At 41.4% G+C, this 16,101-nt stretch overlaps 1 pseudogene; it reads left to right on the forward strand.

Annotated features, from left to right (window-relative positions):
• Nucleotides 1-11,963: 11,963 nt before the first annotated feature.
• LOC129458251 (protein yippee-like 5) lies at nucleotides 11,964-12,883 on the forward strand (annotated as a pseudogene).
• The last annotated feature ends 3,218 nt before the right edge of the window (nucleotides 12,884-16,101 follow it).

Genomic DNA, 16,101 nt, shown 5'->3' on the forward strand with positions numbered 1-16,101 from the left:
AGACAATACATTTAGGTTGTTTCAAGCCACTACATTTGTTACAGCAGCAATAGGAAACTAATACACAGGTGCTCCTCCACATTTCCTAGCCTCCCTTACCATGTAGGTGGGGCCATGAGACTTCGTGGAATGTGGGTAGACATGATGTGTACCCCATCCAGGCCTGGCTTCTGAATCTTCTTGTGCAACCTCCTCATAATCTCTCTATCTGCTGGTTGGAGAACCAAATGCAGGAACTCAGTGGAGGATTTCAAGGAGGCTTTAGTGAATGGCAGAACCACTGGACACTAGCAGCCTGGGATCCTGAGTTGCCATTTGGAGATCTTTCCATGTCAGCATGTAGAGAAAGACCCAGTTCATTTTTTAGCAACTGGAAGATGATCCATTTTATGGAAGCACCGTATTCAACAAATTCCTAGTGATAGATTATTTGTATCCATTTGTTACTATAAACAACATTGTGGTTATATCTATCTATCTAGCTAGCTATCATCTATATATATCTGTTATCTATATAATGATTTCTTTGCATACTTATAAGCACATTCTTACAAGCAGGATTTCTGGCTAAAGGGTACTTGTATTTCTAAGGCTTTGTACCAGCTGTCCCTCCAGCCTGTACTGTTCTTTTTTTAGATCTTCGCAAAGCTAGCTTCTTCTTATCATTCAGGTTTCAACTTAAGTAGTACTTGATACCATATCACCTGCTTTATTTTTACTATAGAACTCATCACTACCCTACCTTTTATCTTTTGATTTACCAATTCATTTTTCCCTCTCTCCACTAGAACGTAAGCTCCTCTTGAGAGCTCAATATATATAATTGTTGGAAACATGAGTAAATGATGAATGAATGAATGAATGAATGAATACATGAGTGTTAAATGTAGAAATTAAAAACAAGGCAGCAAAATGTTAACTGTGGTTATAGATGTTTTATTCTTCATGCTTATCTAAATTTTTCAAATTTCTTGACATAAAAATACATGCTTTTATAATCAGAAAAAGATCTAAAAAAACCTATATTTCTAAAGCATAGCTGAACCCACACAACAGTTGGGAGAACATAGTGAAAAATATCAAGAACCAAATTTAAATATAGTTTTGGAGAAAAGGAATAATGCAGAATATTGTTTACAGGGTATGTCTGGCTTTTATTTATGTTTTTGGATGGAGATGGTCTCATTTTGGCTATTTAGTGTTTTCTATATTTAGTGTTTGGTTATTTAGTGTTTAGTGTTTTAGAATTTATTATAGATCAAATGTATGTAGCAATTAATAGCTACATAGTGTTTTTGCTATTTAAATTGCAAATATGCTTAATTTAAAGAAATCTGTTAAAAAAGATAGGAAAGTTATTAGGATAAACCAACAAAGCTGAAGTAAAAATATTTATAAAATCTATTTTTTTTTTTTTACATTTTTTGCCTTAATTTCCACCTTAGAATGACCTTCTGTTGGAAACTGTTTGCTCTTTACTTTGACTTAGACTCATTTCTTTCTCTTTTTTTCTTAATTTTAGAGACAGGGTCATTCTCTGTCCCCCCAGGCTGGAGTGTAGTGGTGCCATCGTAGCTCACTGCATCATCAATGTCCTGGGCTCAAGCAATCCTTCCACCTCAGCCTCTCTAGTAGGTGGGACTACAGGAGCACATTACCATGCCCAGCTAATTTTTTCAATTTTGTAGAGATAGGCTCTTGCTTTGTTGCCCAGGTTTGTCTTGAACTCCTAGCCTCAAGCGATTCTCCTGTCTGGGCTTCCCAAAGTGTTGAGATACAAGCATGAGCCACTTCATGGGACCTGAGACTCATTTCTTGTGTCTGATGAAGCTCCTCCTCCAAGGTGACGTGCTACAACCAAGGCACTGTAGCCCAAGAGTAACTATGGCTTCACAGAAAATTTGGAAAAGCCACAAGCTGGCTTGTGGTTTCATAGATTTCATAAACATGTTTCAGGCACCGAAGTATCTGTTGCAACTCCAGATGCTAAAGCCAGCAAGGAAGCCAGCTCCATAATGATCAGTTGGAAAGCCAGAATTTGAACTCTGGACCTGATAAACTCCCAGTGTCAGCTTTAGGAGATGAAATACAAATTCCTTGGGAAAACTAAGTAGCACATTTTTTTTTCCCAATATACGTGCCATGGAAGTACAAATTTAACTGAGATAAACTGATGGTCTGGATAGGTTAAAGAAGATAATCACATGAGGTCAATAGCTGGGCTGAAGTAACTCTTGAATTTACCTGCTGTTGCTAAGCCTTGACTGCTGTCATGAGTCCTGATGCATGTAAGTATCTGGGATATTTCCAACTATTTAAGAAATCTATGGGATGATGCTATAGACTGAACATTTGTGTCCTCCAAAAATTCATATGTTGAAGCTCTAACTCGCAATGTGACTGTATTTGGAGATAGAGCATTTACAAAAGCACTTACAGCTAAAGGAAGTGATATGGTTTGACTCTGTGTCCCCACCTCAAATCTCACCTTGAATCGTAGTAATCCCCACATGTCAAGAGTGGGACAAGGTAGAGATAACTGAATCATGGGGGCAGTTTCCCTCAGGCTGTTCTCATGATAGTGAGTGAGTTCTCACAGGATCTGATGGTTTTGTTAGCTTTGCTCAGCTCTCATTCTCCCGCCTGCCACCATGTGAAGAAGGTGCCTGCCTCCCCCTCACCTTCTGCCATGATTGTAAGTTTCCTGAGGCCTTTCTAGCCATATGGAACTGTGAGTCAATTAAACCTCTTTCCTTTATAAATTACCCAGTCTTGGGTATTTATTCATAGCAGCATGAGAATGAACTAATACATCCATAAGGGTAGGGCCCTGATCTGACACAATTAGTGTCATTAGAAGAAGAGGAAGAGAGGCAGGAAGGTGCTCTCACTTTCTCTCTGTGTGTCTCTGTCTGTCTGTCTGTCTCTTTCTCTCTCTGCTCACCCACACCGAGGAAAAGCCACATGAACACACATGGAGAAGGTGGTCATCCACAGACCAGGAAAAGGACCCTCACCAGAACCTGACCTGGCACCCTGATCTCAGACTTCCAGCCTCTAGAACTGTATAAAAAAAAATTTGTTTTTTAAGCCACCCAGTATGTGATATATTCTCTTATGGCAGTCCAAGGACATTAAGACAGATAGGGACAGAAAGATGTCTGTTGGGAGTGAAGTCCCACAGTAAAGGTTAAAAAGAAAAGTACCCATTCTAGTAAAGAAAATGTGCAGGCATCTTAGCCAGCATCACCCTTTTTAAGCACAGGTCAGATTATATCACTCCTTAGTTTAGAAACCTTCCAAGATTCCCTGGACCTTACAGGACAAAGTTGAAACTTTTTGTATGGCTAACTTAGCCCTCCCAGCTCTACCAGAGCCTACATTTGAGGGCTCTGCTTCAGCCACCATCATCCTGCCCTGGTTGTGGCATGTCACCTTGGAGTAGAAGCTGGCCTCAAAGGATGCAACAAATGACCCTGGGTCAAAGTAAGAATCAACCAATCAGTGTTTCCAACAGAAAGTCCCTCTAAGGTGGCTTCAGCTTCTCTGCCTCAGAAGTTGGCCACAGCCAATGATAGCAATCTACTCATGGGGCTGTCCCTTCTGTCTTCTCATTGGTCTCACATTGATCCTCTCACTTTGCTCACCATATTCCCCCTGACTGAAACATTTCTTCTGCTGATCCTTTCAAGGCCACCCGACTTCCTCTGTGAAGCATGCACTGATGCCCATTTCTACCATTGCTATTCCATTGTTTTTAAGATGCACATTTGCTCACATCCTATCTTCTGTAGCAAACATTGTTGGTGTTCTGCCCAGCCTCTTGGATTCTTTGTACCATTTCTGTGCACCTTTCCTCATATAAATGTGGGCTTCTGCTTCCAACTGCCTGCCCTTGCTATTCTCTTCAAAAGACTGCTCTAGGGCTGCCCAGAGCAGAGAGCTGAAAATATAATGTCCCCGGACATCCTTTCCCCAGGACTAGTGCAGAAGTATGAAAGTCCAGTTCCTTGCCCCAAATCAGGACAGATTTTGAGATGTAACTACCACCCCAGAGTTCCCCTGGGGAATCAGGCTGCAGCTGCTGTTTTGGGACTTTGCTTGGCTTCCTCCCTGTCCCTGGCCTGCTTTCCTTATTCCCTTATTGGGTTCCGCTGGGAGCCCTTCCTAATTAATCAGTTGCACATGAATGTTGGTCTCAGGGTCTATCTCTGGGAAATTTGACCTAAGACACCATTTCTAAAATTGGAGTTCATCTTCTTATCAATAGCATATTAAATTTGGTAAATGAGATAATAGCATTCTTAACTGAGTTCTCTTTTTACTATATACCAGCTCCAAACATAGCATTTTTCACATGAAGATAGTTTACTGTGAATGCATGGACCTCTCTCACTTGGCTCTGAGATCTTAATTAAGGCTGTGCTTTGCATTCCTTTATCCTTTCATCTTGACTTCCAAGAATTTCTCTGTAAATGTGTGTTTAATGAACACATTAAACACAGCAGAAAGAAGGAACATGATTTTTCTCCCCCATACTGAAACAGAGGCCGTATCATACAGTTTCTTTCTATCTTAAGATATAATTATTTTAGGCTGGGTGTGGTGGCTCACACCTGTAATCCCAGTCTCACAGATTGGGATTGAAAAGAACTTATAGGATTTTCATCCAATTTGAAGAATAAGTTTGGAGACAGGCAGCCTTTTCCCAGAGCAAGTGAAACTAAGGGCCAGCAAGAGTGTCCACCAGCCAGGAAGATGTGCCTTGGACAGTGGTTTAACATATGAGCCTGCACAGACAGAGAAGGGACAGATGATCTGGATTGCAGATATTTGTGTTCAAGCTGCTCTTCACTTCAGCAGTTTTTATATGGTGTCCTCTCTATAGTGTAAGAGCATCAGAGATCTATTCACTTAACAGTGGTTAGTTTCCTGAGAAATGTTGGGGAGATCCATCTGCTTATGGATAAAAACTAAAATAACTATCATTTATTGAGCACTTACTATGTGCCAAGCACTGTGCTCAGCACTTCATATGCATGACTTCATTTACACTTCATAGCCCCACTATGAGGCAGGTACTACTACTGTCCTCATTATACAAATAAGAAAACTGAAGCTTAGAGGGTGTGAGTTTCCTGAAGTTAGCAGGCAAAGGGACAGTAGTTAAAATCTAGGGCTGCTCGACTCCATAGTTCCTCCCTAACCTGAAAGAACCTATCTATGCTGTTGAGTAGTTTTTATCATTTTTTAAAATGAGAGAAAGAGAGGATGGGAGGAAGGGAGAAAATCAAATTATTTGAACGTACCTTGCATTTTTGTCTTGTTACAGACCATGTACAAATCCAAGCCTGCCATAGAAGTTGTTACCATACATAGAGTCCATGCCTGTTTGTCCAGAGTTTAGGAAGAGTCAGAGCACAACCTAGAATAAATGCGATAATGTATCACCTGTATTCTTTTCCCTCTTATTTACATTTCTTCTGACAGAGCCCTGTGCTGCTTGTAGGACAAAGATGAGCTCCAACGCTTAAGTCTCATTATGTGTAACTTGTAAAAATGTGAAGTTAGAAGCAAAAAACCACATTATAAGTGCATAATGACTGCAACTCTTTAAAGACATGAATATTTGGTGGGAGAAGGAAGAGAAGGAAATAAGTGAAAATGAAAATGGTCCTATTATCACTCATAATGGCATTATGAGTGATCTTTGCCGCAATTTTTCAAACTTTCTGTGATCCTGCATGATTAGTCCATTCACTGAGTTGGTTGTGTAGTGATTGCCTACTGTATGTAAAGCTCTGTATTTGGCAGTAGGGACACATCAGAGAACAGTGCAATCCCTGCCTACTGGAAGCTCATCATCTAGTAGAGATCATCATCTAGAAATTCAACAATAAGATCCATTAAAGTGTGATGAGTGCTGTTGAAAAGGAAGTCCAGTGTGTGATAGGAGTACATACCATGGATAATTAGCCTACTGAAAGAAGGGGGAGAAGTCTTCCTGCATGAAGTGCAAGAAAAATGATACCTGAAGGCCAGCTAGGGTGTGGGGAAGGTGAGGATTATACTAAATTAAAGCAGCAGCACTTTGGAATGAAAGCCTAAAGGCAAGAACTTGATGAGTTGCAGACTGAAGAAAGCACAGAGCACATTGTTGTGCTCAGTGACAGAGGCAAGACTAGACAGGCACGGAGAGCTGAAGCTGTTAGAGGCCAGGTGAGTGAAGGTGCTGAGCGAAGCTCTACCCCAAGGCAATGGGGAGCTGCAGAAGGGCTCTAAGGGCAGAGTGATCTGATCATTCTTGGATGAATGACCTGATCATTTTTAGATTGTAAAAGGGTATCAACCCTTTGAGAAGAACAGAGAAGGTTTGATGTAGCTATCTTAGGAAAAAGGAGAGAGACCCAGTTGGTGAACCAATGGTGGATTGGCCCATGTTTTCCAAACTCAACTGGTTGCTGAAGGTCATCATCTAGCAATTCAACAATAAGGTCCATTAAAGTGTGACAAGTACCATTGAAATGGACACTGAAGGTCAAATTGAGGTTGGAAAACATGTTTAATTAAAGGTTCATCTGAACCATCTGCTAGACAAGCTTGTCCAATCCATGGCCCACGGGCCACATGTCACCCAAGATGGCTTTGAATGCAGCCCAACACAAATTCGTAAACTTTCTTAAAACATTATGAGATGTTTTTGCAAATTTTTTTAGCTTATCAGCTATCATTAGTGTTAGTATATTTTGTGTGTGGCCCAAGACAATTCTTCTTCTTCCAGTGTGGTCTAGGGTAGCCAAAAGACTGGACACCCCTGTGCTAGAATCCCAGTAAAGAACCAATTATACCAACCACTGCCTCCAAGAAGCTGGAGTTTGGAAATGTCTGAGTGAAAAGGGGTCAGTGTGGGGTCACTCTGATCAGTGCAATTGCTGGTTCTGAGGTGATTTCAGATCTCTGTCTCACCTGAATCCACATCACCATCTCTATTTTTGTTTGTTTGTTTGTTTAAGTGAGAGAGATAGCGGACTGAGCACGGTGGCTCATGCCTGTAATCCTAGCACTTTGGGAAGCCGAGGCAGGAAAATCGCTTGAGCCCAGGAGTTTGAGACCAGCCTGGGCAACATAGTGAGCCCTCTTCTCTACAAAAAAAAAAATTAGCCAGGCATGGTGGTGCATGCCTGTAATCCCAACTACTCAAGCAGCTGAAGCAGAAGGATCACTTGAGCCCAAAAGTTCCAGGCTGCAGTGAGCCATGATTGCACCACTGCACTCCAGCACGGGAGAGAGAGCCAGACTCCATCTCAAAAGAGAGAGGGGCAGAGGGAAGGAGAGGGAGAGGAAGAGGGAGAGACTGCCAAGGAGACTTAAAATCTGAGCCTGTGAAAGACTTGAGAGAGGTATCTCCTGGTTCTGCGCAGTAAGACATTGTGACTGCAGTTTTTACCACCGGAGGACATTGCTGCTCTCAGTCTTGCCTTTCCAAAAGCCAATGACAAGAAAAGAGTTAGGGAACTGGCGATAAAGCATAGGTCCCTGCTCTCTAATTTACTTAGATGAAGCCACAGAGGCCTATAGTAGGAGGAAGATGAGAGAATGTGAAAGGAGAAAATATAGAGAAATAAATATGTGACTCTCTTTTCCAAAGTCACAATGGCAGACAAAGTTCTAACAGACAAGAATTTATTAGCCTGGAAAATGTGACAGAGTATCTGAAATTGGCATTGTGCAGTGTCTTAGTCAGTTTGCACAGCTCTAACAAATGTACCATAGACTAGGTGGCTTATAAACAGCAGAAACTTATTTCCCACAGTTGTGAAGGCTGAAAAGTCTGAGATCAGGGTGCCAGCATGGTCATGGTCAGGTTCTGGCAACGGTTCTCTTCCAGGTTGCACACTTTCCATCTTTTCATTGTATCCTCTCCTGTTGGAAGGAGAGTAAGAGAGTCTCTGGGGTCTCTTTTATAAGGTACTAATCCCCATGAGGGCTGTACCCTCATGACCTAGTCACTTCCCAAAGACCCCTCCTCCTAATACCATAATATTGGGGATTAGGATTTCAACATATGAATTTTGGGGGACATGAACATTCAGTCCATTGGATCAAGATGTGAGTCATCTATGTTATTCTTCATAGTACCCACATCATCTAGCACAGTGCTTAGTACAGAGAAGATGCTCAAAATAATTGTATAATGAGTGATTGAATGGTGTTCCTAGGTGGGGGACAGATCTGCTCATCTCAGGGCACCTGCCTCCTTCTGTCTTATGGCATACACTCATGGAAGGCTGCTTTTTTTCCCTCTAAATATCCATGGGGATTTTCATGTTGAAAAAAAAAATCAGATTCTTGGCTGGAAGAGAATTTCTTAGCCTGGTGACATTAAAACCAATAAGAGATGAATGTTGAGCCAAGGCAGAAGAGAATGGGTTCAGTGTAAAGACTGTGGGTCCAGTCAGGCTGGCAGGAAACCTGAGAACTTCAAGGTTCCAGGTCCGTCTGAAATGCCTGTTGCTATGGACTGAATTGTGTCCCACCACCAAATTCAGATGTAGGAGCTTTAACTCCAGTGCTCATTGTGATGGTATGGGAGATAATTAAGTTTAGATGAGGTCACAAGGGTAGGTCTTCATGATGGGTTGGGATTAGTGCACTGGTAAGAAGAGGAAGAGATACCAGAGCTCATGCACTCTCTCCTCCCCACCCCAACCTCTCTCTCTCCATCATGGGAGGACACAGCAAGAAGGCAGCCATATGCAAGCAAGAAAGAGAGATCTTGTCAGAACCTGATCATGCTGGGACCCCAGTCTTGTACTTTCAGCCTCCAGAACTATGGAGAAAACATTTCTGTTAAGCCATCCAGCATGTGATATTTTGTTATGACAGCCAGAGCTGACTAATATACCCATAAATCAGCTGTAAAGGAGTTTGCCCACTGGTTTTGGTGGTGAGCTGCTAATATCATTCCAGTGGTGTGATGCCTGCTACCAGAAAGCTGCCATTAGAAATTCTCCCTTCATGAAAGTACAGCCGTTTCCAGCTGAGTGAGCCTTGACAAACAAATTAGATGACTCATCCTATGCCTGAAGGCTGTTTGGCTTTGCTGGAATCCTTAGCATACCACTACTGAAGAATTTTTTGAAACATTATTTTGTTTTAAATAGAATCCATGTCAAGCATTAATTGTTATCTATGCATTGATGCTGGAAAAATTTATCATCTTGTCTGTCTGTAATGAATTTTTTAAAATTAACTTACTTTTTATTTAAACTAATAGTCAGCACTGAAATGGTAAGCCCTTCTCTGATCTTCTGAAATAGGAAAAAGAAAGTAAATGAATAACAGCCACATACTAAGTTATTGAATTACAAGTGAACCAATAAATACTTAGATTTTGTAAGCATTATTGTACTCTAAGAATCATAGATAATGCATGAGATCTCCAGTAGATAACATGCCTTGCTGCTTTTGAGGATAATACATGAGAAGAAGTTTGCACATTTAAGGTTTAAATATGCCCGCCAAAAAACCATGTGCTGGTAACTTAATCTCCATTGCAACTGTGTTGAGAGGTGAGGTCTAGTGAGAGGTGATTAGGCCATGAGGGCTCCACCCTCATGAATTGATTAATATAAACCCACAGGATTGCGTTCATTCTAAAAGGGTGAGTTTGTTCCCTGATCCCCAGCCCCCTGTGCCCGTCCACTATGAGAAGACTTAGCAAGAAAGCCCTTGCCAAATGCCAGCCTTTCCATCTTGGACTTCCCAGCTTCCAGAACCATAAGCCAATACATTTCTAATCTTTATACATTACTCAGTCTCAGGTACTCTTTTATGAAAGCATAACACAGACTAAGGCAGGATGGTTTGCATATGTCAACTTGATTAACCTGGAAGTATATTTCCCAGAGTTCCCCCCCCCCACCCCCACATATGGTTCTTGATTGGAGTTGTCAAAAAAGAAATGTGCATGAGATTTGAAAGATTAAAGTGAAGCAGCAAGATTACCTCTGAAAGTCATTGTGATTAGACATGATGACAGATGCAGAGGTGCTGGCAGGTTCCAGTTTGTCCTTGCTGCCATCTGCTCTACATTCTACCTATCTTCCAACTGTTGACCCCACTGATCAACAGTAGTCTGAGGGTCCAGGCCTATCATCATATGTTGGCAGTGGAGGCAGTTTCTCATGGGCTTCCCATGAGCTTGCCTTTGCAGTTTCACTTCTGCAGTAGGACATGCATGACTGTTACTTACTCTTGCTCTGATCTTTCAACTCTCCAGTGGCACCTTCACTTTCTCTGCCTCTTCCATAATTATGTAAGGTCTAAATTTTATAATAAATCCTTTGTTTCATAACTGACAGTAGTTCTTCTTTCTTGTTGGAATCCTAAGATACCCCATGGGAAGGAATTATTGTTAATTACTGGAGGATTCCTGTTTGGAGAAGCATTACAGTTTGGACTGAGATACTGGGTACCCACCTCAGTTCTACCACTACCAGCTGGTTGACCTCGTGCAAGATATCTAACCTCCTCTCAAGCCCCATTTTCTTTTCTTTTCTTTCTTTCTTTCTTTTTTTTTTTTTTTTTTGAGATGGGATTTGGAGTGCAGTGATGTGATCTCAGCTCACTGCAACCTTCACCTCCTGGGCTCAAGTGATCCTCCTACATCAGCCCTCTTGAGTAGCTGGGACTACAGATGCATGCCACCACCCCCAGCTAGGTTTTGTATTTTTTGTAGAGATGGGGGTTTCATCATGTTGGCCAGGCTGGTCTTGAACTCCTCGGCTCAAGCAATCCACCCACGTTGGCCTCTCAAAGTGCTAAGATTACAGGAGTGAGCCACCATGCCTGGCCCCCATTTTCTTTTCTTGTAACCAATAACATATAACATATATATATATATATATACATATACATATATATATACCCCCACACATACATATATAAGCACATATAACATATATTAACATATAATAAATAGCCAATAACATAAGCTACTTTATATGAGAGGATCTTTGTGAGGTTTAGATGACATGTTGCATGTAAATCACTTAGTCTAGCAAATAGTAAATGCTCAGTAAATGTTAATTTTTTTTCACTGACAATTCTTGCTCCAGAATTGTTAGTTATTATTGAAGGAGCTTAATGCCTGAAGGGGAATCAGGTACTAGAGCCTAAAATATACAAAGAAAAGCAAACCGTTGAGCTTAGGTGTTTTAAGGTCTGGGGAGAGCTGAGGTTGGCAAGACAAGCAGGAATCAGCAATGGGTGGAGCATAACAGGGAGGCAAGATGGGAGGAATGGCGCAGCTCAGGAGAGAAGTTGTAAACATCAAGTACCCAATCACCAGGGGAACAGAGACTTAAAACTGCAGGTTCAGAATGGGCATCACTCACTCTCTGCCACGGAGCCCTCCTGGTAAGTCAAGCCAGTGATCTCCCTGGGATCACTCGCTGCTATGTAGGACTTGGGGGATTTCTGGATCACTCTGCTGGTTCACAGCTGTTACTCTGCTTCAAGTATTGAAGATGTTTTTGGTGGCACTAAAAGAAACACAGAATAGCCAGCACCCATTTGGTCCCCTCTCAGAGTGTCACAGCAGCCATCATGGGGGAAGGAGGAGTTATGTCATACAGAAGCTCACATCTCAACCCTAGTAAAAAGAGCAGAGATGCAGGGTGAATGTGCATGTGTGTCCGGGGCGGGTGGGGAGTGGGTGGGTATAATGAGTGATAACAGCTAGGTAGACACCGTGTTCATAACCTCTACCTCTTCAAAGAGATCCAAGAAACAATGTCTGAGTTGGAATCATGCCTATGTTGGAAAAGAAGAAAGCCCACACTTCCTTCTTCCTGAACTAACCGCATTAGGATTGTGTGCCACTAAGGCATCACCGATGAGCAACGGAAAGGCTTTAAACAAACGGAAAAAAATCTGGATATCACATGGAATGAGAAAACATGATTAGAGAGAAGTGTAGATGTGTGACTTTACAGAAGGTTCTGGACGTACTAATAGCTATCTTTGGCTGTCTGAAAGCCTTCATGAGAAGACAGGTTGGAGATCAATTAATGGAAATTAAGAGAAGGTAGGTTTGCCTCAGTGTATCTCTGCCACTGAGGATTTCCAAGAAGAAGCCAGATGAAGAAGAAGAGGAAGGGAGTGATGAGGAGGAGAAAAGAGAAGGAAGAAAAAGAGGAGGAGGAAGAGGAAGAAGAAAGAGGAGGAGGAGAGGAGGTCAGCATTTATTGAGCACTTCCTATGTACCAGGCATTGTTTTAAATGAGCTAAATATCTTATTAAAATCTTACAGTATCACAACCCAGCATCAGGGGAAGCCCAGGCCAGCCCAGTTACGCCCACTGTGGGTTGCGTCCTACCTTTCACTTGCTGTTGGGAGGGTTGGTGTGCTCTTGCAACCCCTTTATTCTACTCAGCTATGCAGGTTTTTAAAACTTCAGCTCTAAAAATGGCAGAATTTTCTTTGATTATATTGGCAGTACCCATTTGTTTTCTCGTGCAAACTGTGATATAATCCTGTCCAATGGCTCAGAACTCAACTCATCTCTACTAGGTGCACAGGCACCACTAGCAGGGCGTTTCTTTGTCACAAAGTAGTTAACCTACAGTATGGTGAAGTTCAAGATCGGACCATGCTCACTGGCTGCCACATGGTTCAAGATGTGAGCTACAAAAACTGCAACAGCCAACTGGGATGGATCTGTGTTTGCCACTGAAGAGCCAACGTTATAAGGAAGGCTGTGTGATTCTGAAATGTGCTCTAGTTGGAGAGAATGAGGGCTTTGAGGAGCATGTACCATTCAATAACTCTTGGAAGAAAATGAGCTCAATCCATCTTTTTCCAGGTTTCCTTCACTGAAAACAAAAATCTGCTTACACACACTGCCAACTTAGTATCAGAGTCAGGTTCACAAACAAGAGGTTGTGAGAATCTAAGATGGAACCTTTCTTTTTTTAAAAAAAATTTTGTTATTTTCCATGTAATAGCAGAGTGTGGAAAGAATATTATGCAGATGTCATTAATTTTTCCCTATGTTTACATCTTAAGGCAGAAGAGTCTGTCTGCAACTATGTGATGGGCTGTGTAAAGAAAAAATCTGGGCTATTAGAGTGGAAAAGTGTATTTTATATAAAATTTAAAAGGAAATATGTCAAGAGCATGGGTTTTTAACTTGAGCTTCATTTTAAACTTATTTTTTTAAAACCCACTTATTTTACCTGATTTGCTACCTTCAGAGAAGAGATCCAAATCTGGGCCAAGCACTAAGGACTCAGTTTTGGCGTGACCTGTGCTGGCCAATGTGCCATATTCTTGTTGGAGATGAACCATAGCATTTTCCTTGCCAGTCTTGACCCAAAGGTGTCACCATTCCAGTTATTTATCACCATGTAATTGGTGTTGATTGGAAACTTTTTGTGAAATGGGGCAGAACTGCTTTGTTGTCTTTTTCTTTGTAACAAGCATAGTAATATAAATAAAGTAATAGTTGGGAAAAAAATCTTACGATATCCCTATAAAGTATTGAGGCACAGAGAAGTTAAATAAACTGCCCATATTTACAGGATTTGGGATGATGGAGCTGAGTAAACCCAGGAAAGTCTGTTTCCAGATCCTATGCTCTAAACCACTACACTCTTTGATTTATAATGCAAGGAGATTCCTGTATCCAGCAGGAGTTCAGGTGTTATTATTTCTGAGCTTCCCTCCAACTTAGATCACTCAAGCTCTTTCCAGGGCTAAAATGGTTGGTATCCAGTGCCATTCAACAGTTATGGAACACTGACCATTCACCAGGCTCTGGGCTGGGCACTAGGGGCATTCAGATAAATAAGACAAGACAGTCCTGTAATAGACAAAGGTGCAGGGAACTTCCATGGTCCACAAAGACAGAATCACAGTCTTTCCTCTGAGAGTTGGCAAGCTTGTAAAGAAGGCAGTATTTGCTTTTGAAACACCCTGCTCTCACCTTAGCTCATTTTGTCACCACACTCTCCTTTCCAGTGCTGCAACCAGCAAACCCACAAACATCTCACTGTTGAGGGAGGTTTCCTGACTGTATGTGGCACTAAGAAGGCTGAGCAGCAGAGTGAGCATGTGTATAACCAGGCAAACTTGTTTTCAAGGCTCAGCTCAGCCACTGCTGGGTAGAATAAATCATGTGTTTAAGGCAAAGCAGCTAGAGATATTAGCCTCCCATACCTGCCAGTTATGACTCCTTCTCCCCACTTCACCTAAAGCTATCAGATCTGGACAGGAAAATAAAGAAGTATTGTGTAATCTGTGTAATCATTCCGAATTCTATAAACATGGGCAGTATATTTAACTTCTCTGTTTCTCAGTACTTTATGGGACTATTGTTAAGATTTTTTTTCCCCAACTATCACTTTATTTATGTTACTATGTTTGTTACATGGAAAAGGACAACCAAGCAGTTCTGTCCCATTTGAGAAAAATATATAGGTACACACACACACACATATGTATATATGTGTATATATATATGTATGTATGTATGTACGATTGTCCTATAACTAAAGATATTTATTGAGCCCTTGCTATATAGCAGGTAGCATTCATGAGCTTTACCCATCTTAGTTCATTAAATCCTTATCATAACCATGTTGGACCAGTGTCATGGCAGCTACATTTTACAGATGAGAAAATGAGACACAGAGAAATAAAGCAAATTGTTCAAAATCACGGGGCTAGTAAATAGGGAGTCAGTTTAGCAAATAAACAATACTGCTTCTGTTACTAAAATAGAAAATTGAGGCACTGAGAATTAATAAATTATCCTGAAAGCCACAGTAGGGCAGTGAGAGGGTCAGAATGCCACCTGGTAAGTGTGTTCGCCATGTAGGGGCCTATTTCTATACTCCTGTATCTCCCAAGAGGACACAGAAAAGATCCTCGGCAATCCTTCCTCCAATAAACATGGCTGTTGGTGGCTCTGTGTAGTGATATACATTCCTCAATGTCTATATATGCTCATGTATATATAGGTTGGTGCAAAAGCATTTGCAGTTTTGCCATTGAAATTAATGGTAAAACAATTACTTTTGCACCAATCTAATACTTGCTTTTCAGGGTCCCAACTGCATAAAGGCTAATCCCTCTGCTCATCCATTTTTAGAATGTCAGAGGCTAATCACTTCCAAAGAAGTGATTCTTTGCATTCTTAGCAAAATGCTCCAAGCATTGATCCATCAATTGCCTTTCCTCTTCACAGAAGTGAATCAGGACACTGGAGATACAAACGGTGCCAAAAACCTCTGCCCCTAAGGAAAGAAAAGAGGAACATTGGATTGTTCCCTTCATAATCTGACAGGCGCTTGAGAAGAAAGAGCCCCTATTTAATATGGTTAATGCATTTTGACTTTAGAGAAATAACATTTTTCATAGAAACAAAGGGTAATATATTTCAAGAGCAAGAAGTCATACCATCAGATGAGAAAGTTCAAAGTATATCCATGAGACAGGAACTTAAATTCTGGACTGATTGTACTTGTATAATCTACAGCAGGTAGTTAAACTCCATGAATCTCAGCTTTCTCATCTATGAAATGAACTGAGTTTTATAGATGAGGAAAGTTTGTCTGGCAGAGCATCACAATGCAGTAAATGCTAGTTTATGTTTCAGTAGTCAGAGTAATGGGCAAAAAAGCATATTTTCATAGTTTTCTTTTTTTTTTTTTTGACACGGAATCTTGCTCTGTCGCTCAGGCTGGAGTGCAGTGGTGTGATCTCGGCTTACTGCAACCTCCACCTCCTGGGCTCAAGCGATTCTCCTGCCTCAGCCTCCCAAGTAGCTTGGATTGTAGACGCACACTACCGTGCCCAGCTAATTTTTCTATTTTTGGTAGAGACGGGGTTTCACCATGTTGGCCAGACTGGTCTCAAACTCCTGACCTCAGGTGATCTGCCTGCCTCGGCCTCCCAAAGTGCTGAAGTGATTGCTTTCGTGTCTATCACGCAGAGATGGTGTTAATGCAGTTGTAAGACTGCCTGAAAAGATTCTCTGAAACAAAGCCTCTGGCTTCGTACAAAGCATCTCAACTCACGTTAGAAAGTTCAAG

This window comes from Symphalangus syndactylus, chromosome 19, assembly GCF_028878055.3.
Source record: "Symphalangus syndactylus isolate Jambi chromosome 19, NHGRI_mSymSyn1-v2.1_pri, whole genome shotgun sequence".
NCBI classification, from domain to species: domain Eukaryota; kingdom Metazoa; phylum Chordata; class Mammalia; order Primates; family Hylobatidae; genus Symphalangus; species Symphalangus syndactylus.